Consider the following 7244-nt stretch of genomic DNA (forward strand, 5'->3'; position numbering starts at 1 on the left):
AGGCTATCCCACCCGGGTCTATTTGTGGTCGAAACCCGAATCCGGCAGCCCGATATGTAACCAGCTATCTTTATACCCCCGGTCTCGATGCATTAAACCCGCATGAATCAGGCGCCCAGCAGCGATTCAATAAGACCTGCGACGCTTCGCCGCCAATGACGTCATTAAAATGCATGGCACTGCCGCCTGGTAAGCTTCCATATGTATGGCAGCAGGGTGGCTTGTGGGTTACTTGCGCGTGGGTGCTCCAGTCCCAGAGATACCCGAACGCCGCGTGCTCTTGGGGTGGCATAGGATCGGTGTGCTCGTAGGTACATTTTTTTTTCAACAGGACCCTTGCACCAGGATATCTACATTATTACGTCAAATGTTATTGTAAGAAACGATGCGAAATATAAGGAGCCCCAAATGAGTGTCGGTGTAGATGCATGGTTACATTTAACAGTCACTAGTCTCAAGTTTGATGCCAATAACACAAAATAAAAAAGGTGGGAGTTAACGTGTTTCCCATCGCTCTGCGATGTGCTATGGTTCCCCCCCCCCCCCCCCGCCCTCCTCCCTCCGCAGTTCCTCCTGTATCGGGCGACGGGCATCAGTCTATGTGACATTACGCGCGAAGTCAATGATGATGTAGCTGGGAGGACCAGAGCAGGGAAGAGTACGTGCATCAAGGGCATTAGCTCGTGCCTTGTGATCAGGTCGATTCAATTATCAATGTGGTAAATGTTTATCGGCCAATGGACTGCAAATTTGCGTCAAATTACCATATGCGATACTGGAACGGTAGGCTCGTCGTGTTAGATCTATCCCTCCCATCTAGTTATTTTTAAAACTTGATTCGTAATGATGCATGGTTAGCATCAGGGTCATGTATTTGCCAAACTGGGCCTTCTTGTAAAATTTGGTCCGAACCCATCGAATGGATTAATTTCTCGAATCAGAACCCGCGCTTAGCGGTGCTTGTTGTGTGAGCCTTGGCTCCATCCCGATATCGTAAAATTCCAGGTCAAGAGCAGAATTTTTCTGGCGAGAGCGTTGTCAGTCCTGCCCTCTGACGTCATCTGGCCCTAAGCGCGACCGCTATCACCGGCCGCAGGCCATTCAAGTCAAGGGTAAATAGCGAGCGCCTAAAGCGGCTCGAACCCACCCCGCCACGGATAGGTGGATCGGAGAGCAGGCGCTCCTACCAACTGGACTATCGGAAGGGACTTGTTAGTGCGCTGTACTGTGTCCTGAGCCCGGCACGCTGGTAGCATCGTTGTAGTTCAACGAATCATTCTGTCCGAACCAACGAATCATGGGTTTTGTCCAGACAGAATCGTTGAAGGATCTTTATTATGGCATATAGGTTTGTGACGCGGCTATCCTATGCTTTGCGGAAATGTTAGGTGGCTACCCTGTGCCACATCGACCCCATTTGGCTAGATGCCACTTTACTCGCAGGTGCATACGTCTGCCAAATATATGATCATTTCTGGGACATGAACAACACGTGTTGTTGCGGATGGACAGGTGGTCCAACCGATCTCCTCGGTCACAATGACGATGTGTCCAATGTGTGCTTTGTCTTTTCCCATGCTCCATGTTATAGCTGTGGGGCGTGCTGACGACCGAGCGTAGCTAGGTGTTCATGGGGTCAGTGGCCTCGGTGTTTGGTTTGGGTAATGTGGGCTACGGTAGGGTGCCACTCGGGAATGCTCAGCCTACATAAACCATTGCTGAAATAAGCCAAGTGAAATGTGTCTCCCTTCCAGCACGATTCACGGTGATATGGCGGCCTGTAGGTGGGCTGGCAGCATTGACAGCTAGCAGTGTTCTGGTGCTATTTAAAGTTCGCATTTTAATGTAATCTCGTGCTGATATTTCAAGGCGTATCCATTGTATTCAAGTCACATCCACATATACTCCTTTTTTCATTTCCCTTTCTCTGCTCAGTTGTGAAGCTCAGTAACCTTTCGAAGCGCACGGGTCGCTGAACCGCTCTGGGAGATGGCGCCAAAACCGCGCCGTAAACCGCGCCAAAAACCGCCGCTCCTACCTGCACCGCCCCCAAAATCGCCTCGCCCCACGGACGACCACCCTGCATGTACCCACACCGCGGCAACCGCTGCGCGTCTGTCGCTGTAATCGCACGTGACCGCGGACACGGAAGTCCGCCGTCGGCGAAGTGCCGCGGTGACCTGCTTCACTAAAAGGTTGGCCGCGTCGCCGGGCGGACCTGGCGTCCCATTACAATCGGATCGTTACCGTGCGCCACTGTGCGAGTGCATCCAGCCGTAGTCCCCTACCTACCGGCCTGATGGGCCCCTTCGCCCATTAGGTCGGTATCAAGTAGCGGCCGTTACGCGCGTGCGTGACGCGTGTGTAACTGTGTGCGGTGGGTGATTGGACGCGGGCTATCGAAAGCCGTTACGCGCGTGTGGGACGCGCGTGTAACTGTGTGCGGCGACTGATTGGACACGGGACTGTCGAAAGCCATTACGCACGTGCGACTGTTCGTGAAAATTCCCCGCGCACGTGTGCAAAGAACTATGCATCTAGATAATAGTGAACTAGATGATAGTGCGCTGGGCGGTAGTGTCACTGCGGGAATGAAACGGTCGAGGACGGCCCGCAGCGTTCATTAGCTTGAGGGCCAGGTCAATAACGCCACAACTTCGACCCCAGTCGTGTACGTACATGGTCATGCTGAGCGTTCTGCTGTTCAGCGGCATATAATGCTGTTATCACAGGGCGTCACAAGGGGAGATGATGTTTTTATCACAGAGCGTTGTGTACTGTATTGCAATCCGCATGGTTGCCCATATTTTCGAACATGACTGCGATTATGGTTGCGTCGAGATCCGGGAAATATTCGCAGAAATGTGGGCACTAAGATGTTCTTTTCATGTCGCAAACAAGAATTAACATCTTCCAGCCGCTTACACCAATGCACGTCGAATTCACTATCATCGAAAAACGTCCCAGCCTTCCAAGCGTTCGCATTTTTGGCGTCATATTTGCCACTGTAATCAACCAGAGGTCACGATTTGCGTAATCTGAGCGCACCGCTCAGTCCTGCACTTAACCGACGATGCGTCGACGCGACGCTCCATTCCCCGACGATTTGCAAGCAAAGGACCGTCACCGTAATGTGCCTCACTTTTCTCCGATGTCTGGGCGCGTTTCGCGGCCAGCGGGCCCTCCGATGGCATGCATAACACATCTGCAAATCCGGGGCATTACCGAGGCTGATCGCCCGCATTTGCATACGTCATATTCCGGGGAGGGCGGGTCGCGGCTGTGGCTTTTGTCGAGCGCCGTTTTCGGCGAGTGGCGAGCTCTTTGCTGCTGGCCTTGTGATGGATGATACGATACTGTGTCGCCTATGAAAGGCCAGGGAGCTGGGCGTGATTTGCGAGGGCTCGTGCATCTTTGTCGGCAAAATAACGCGGGTTTCTTCATGTGAAATCGCAACGAATTAAGCGGAGGGATATAATCTTTTGTGCTGGTTCTTTGTTCTCTCCATTCGAAGGCGCAGTGGCTGTCCTGCCGTGCTTGTGACTGCGGCGTACCGAAGCGCACTCAAGCGTTGCAGATCCTGGCAAGGTCTACTCTGCGATCACAAGCCAGAATAACGCGTGTTTACGTGCTTTTTATTGTGTGTACTTAAGAGTTGAGGCCGGTATTTCGCGTTCTACGCGTTGAACGACTATATTTCCTTTTTGGCGTTCAGCTGGCTCGTTACCGGCGTGCGTTTTAGATATTGACGATAAATTAGACACGTGCACGCCGCGTTAACATCATGTAGATCCCGAATCCTGCCGGATACTAAATCTCATCACCCGGTGAGTCCCTGGTCGTGAGCATTGCACAGCATTGCGCACTTTCCCCCGTAGCCCAGTGCACAGAGGATGCCTAGTTCCCGCATAGGACGTAACGGGGGTGTAGTTCTCTATCCAGATAGGGGCTCCAGCCCCTCTCTCCTCCAGCCTGGTGAAAAGATGATCGAAATCTGGTGAGAAACCTGTTTTGGCGTATTTTGAGCGTAGTTTGTGGCACATTCATCTGCTCAGCTCCCTCCCCTCTAAACTCATTTTGTGAAACTACGACCCTGGAGCGCCGACTTAGATCATAGCCGCATATCTGTCACCGACATCGAACCATGGGGCTTACGACTACGGCCGTTGCGTCGCACATATTTTACCTCCGATGTGGCCGGCGTGTCATCTACAGAGCAGTAATGCACTGCAAGCCCGGGCCGATCAGCATGGGCCCAGCCGTCGCAGTGCCGCCGCCGTCGCCTGTGACCGACATGACATTTTTCAACGGTGGAAGCGGCCAGTTTGGAATTGGACCAGCCGCCTGTCGAGCCCGACGATCCCTGGTGGCTGCTGGCTCTGCTTCAGCTGTGCTTTATCAGTCGCCATTCAGCTTTGCTGAGTCAGCGCTGCCGCATCCACCTTTGAAGGCTGGATTACCCTTTGCAACTGTCGCCAAACTGTTGCTTCCGGCTGCAGCTGGTGTGGGCGCTGGTGGCCCGCAACTAGCCTCAGGCGTCGCTCATTTCTACGTAGCAATCGCTGAAGGCCCCACACCATTCAACGCGCTTCTCAATGATTCAGCGATTGCTGCCGCTTTTATCCCGGCGCATCCTCGCCCCAGGCCCGCGCCTCGGCCATTTTACCCAGCAGCCGTGTTGCCCAGCGAACGGGCGCATTTCTCAAGTTTCCTACGGGCGGTTGGACTGCCAGAAGACATTCTGGGCATTAACGGGCCACACATCAGTCCGCGGGGCTTCTCTTTCCCGGGCAAACTGCGCCTGAACTACTCTCAGCAGTCATTTTCTTTGTTTCCGCTCCGCCAGTCGGGCGAGTTTCAGACATGTTTTCTTGGGACGCGCGGATGGGCCCGGCCAGTTGGAGACTATCATCAGGGAATGGGAGTGCGGGCAAACCCCGTTCCAAGTTCGATTCCTTCCATGAATTGACATCTGGGCAAATGCTCGACTGTCACAGGAAGACGGGCGCGCTTGGCCCCGGAGGAAATCCATGCCCTCTCAGTATGATTTCTTCGGCCAACGTGGACGCCTCTGCGTTCCAATCGGAGGGAAGGGCGAAAACGGGTGGGATGTGACGACGAATTCGCACAGCACACGTCGGCCGTCGCCATTGGGACGCTTGCTCCGCAGCGCAATGTGGTTTGATGGTAGAGTAGTGCACTGTGCTGTCAAAGGTCACGCTGTTACCCCTAGCATTCATGGGGAGGGTGATTGTTCCCCTCCCCTCCTGGAGTACTTGAACACACTCCTGCCCTGCCCACGGCCCCGGTCTGGAGACCGACCCGGGTGACCCAGCGCCGCCCGCCCGCGCCGCGTCGACGCCACCCCGTCGATGTCGATGATCTCGCGTTCGGACGCGTCAGCCGGCCGACGCGTCAGGCAGCCCCGGGCGGGTTACGACGCCGACGCCGACGCTGCGCCCGTCGCTGTCGACGTTATGACCGCAGTTACGAGCGTCGCCGGCGACAAAGTGCGGTGGGGCGCGGCGAAGGGCGCGGGCAGGCCGCCCGGCGGGGCTAAAAGTGCGAGACGTGGCGCGTGGCGTGACATCCTCAGGCGTGGAGCGTGAGGCGGGGAGCTTGGTGTCGGGGTGTGAAGTGTGAAATGTAAAGCGGGAAGGTTTACGCCTCACGTCATGGCCTGCAACTAGCGATGCGTGCTTACGTTATGTCCTGCAGCTGGTGATCCGTGTAGTGCTGATTTTGGGCGTGAAGGCCTCTAAAACAGCGCTGCAAATAAACTGTTCGCTTGATGCGCTTTTGTTAGGTGTGAGCTGCCAAACGTGAGGTGTGAGATGCCAAATGCATGCGAGGTTTACGGGCAGGGTTTACGGGCGGGGCTTACGGGCACACGGGACCTTTTATGACATGGGTGCGCCCGCGCTCCTGCTGCAGCGCCGTCCCAAGTGTGCGGTTTATCTGTCACCACTAACAACTCCACGTACCGGCCCCACCTGGGCCTGCGTTAAACAGCAGTTTAACGAGTGGTATGCACCACAACTGTGAGCAGGAGCATTTGAATGTTGTCTTTTCTGTGCTCTGTTCCTCTCTGCTTCTGCCATTCGTGACATGCTTTTTTGATGTTCCTGTGTAGGGTTACCATTCATTGCGTTTTATTGGTTTGGACAATGTATACTTCTTTTGTGGTTACTGCGTGAATGTTCGCTACCTGCACCAGTGTTTGCATGTCCCTGTGAGTTCGTGAAGCGGTTAGTGTCGCGTTGGCTAGCTCCTAACCTGGGAATTCTAGAGGTGCTCTAGTCATTTATAGGGGATATACATGCCGTGACCGAATTTCGCTGTCGCCTTATATCCACTGTTATATTAAAGACGCCCACTCTGCCTGGAAAATGCAGCGGCCATTATTGAGCTCATTTATTTCATGTCTGACATCTGCAGAAATATATACGACATTGATCTTGCGCGCTATTTCGGTAGCGCTGTGGCGAATGACAGGCAAGATGCATGATGCTCGAGCCTATTCCGTCACGGGTCGCACGCTTTCCTGGCGCGGTCGCCCTTCTCTACGCCCAGCTCCAGCGAGCCGTCCAACTGCAACTGGAATCCACCGGAATCCAGTGCGACTGGAATCAAATCGAAACTGGAATCCGTCTCGGACTCGGGCAGCCGGGTCACACGTCTGACGACTGACCGGCGTGGAGAGAGGGGGGGGGGGGGGGGGGATCGGGGCACCGGCAGACGGGCCACACATCTGACAGATGATGGGCGTGGAGGGGATCGGGCACGGACAGCCGGTCACACGTCTGACAGATGATCGGCGTGGAGGGGATCGGACACGGGCAGCCGGGCCACACAGCCGACAGATGATCGGCGTGGAGGGGATCGGACACGGGCAGCCGGGCCACACAGCCGACAGATGATCGGCGTGGAGGGGATCGGACACGGGCAGCCGGGCCACACAGCTGACAGGTGACCGGACAGCGTCAGTGCGGCGCTGGCGTGGACGGGACAAATGTTTACCCGGCGCGGGTATTGGCCCGCCGTGCGAGCCGGCGGCCGGTCGGCAGAGGAAACAGGGGCGCAGCGAGCTCTGCCAGCGCTAGGGGCACGCCCTGGCACGTTTTTCGGGAGGCGGCGGTGGTGATGGTGGCGGACAGCTGTGGAGGAGATGCGGCAAATGGTGCTATTGTTGGGGTGCTCTGGCATTGGGATCTTAAGTCCCAGATCATAATACGCGACGCGCG

The sequence above is a fragment of the Pollicipes pollicipes genome, unplaced genomic scaffold (assembly GCF_011947565.3).
Source record: "Pollicipes pollicipes isolate AB1234 unplaced genomic scaffold, Ppol_2.1 Scaffold_1600;HRSCAF=1878_pilon_pilon_pilon, whole genome shotgun sequence".
NCBI classification, from domain to species: Eukaryota; Metazoa; Arthropoda; class Thecostraca; order Pollicipedomorpha; family Pollicipedidae; genus Pollicipes; species Pollicipes pollicipes.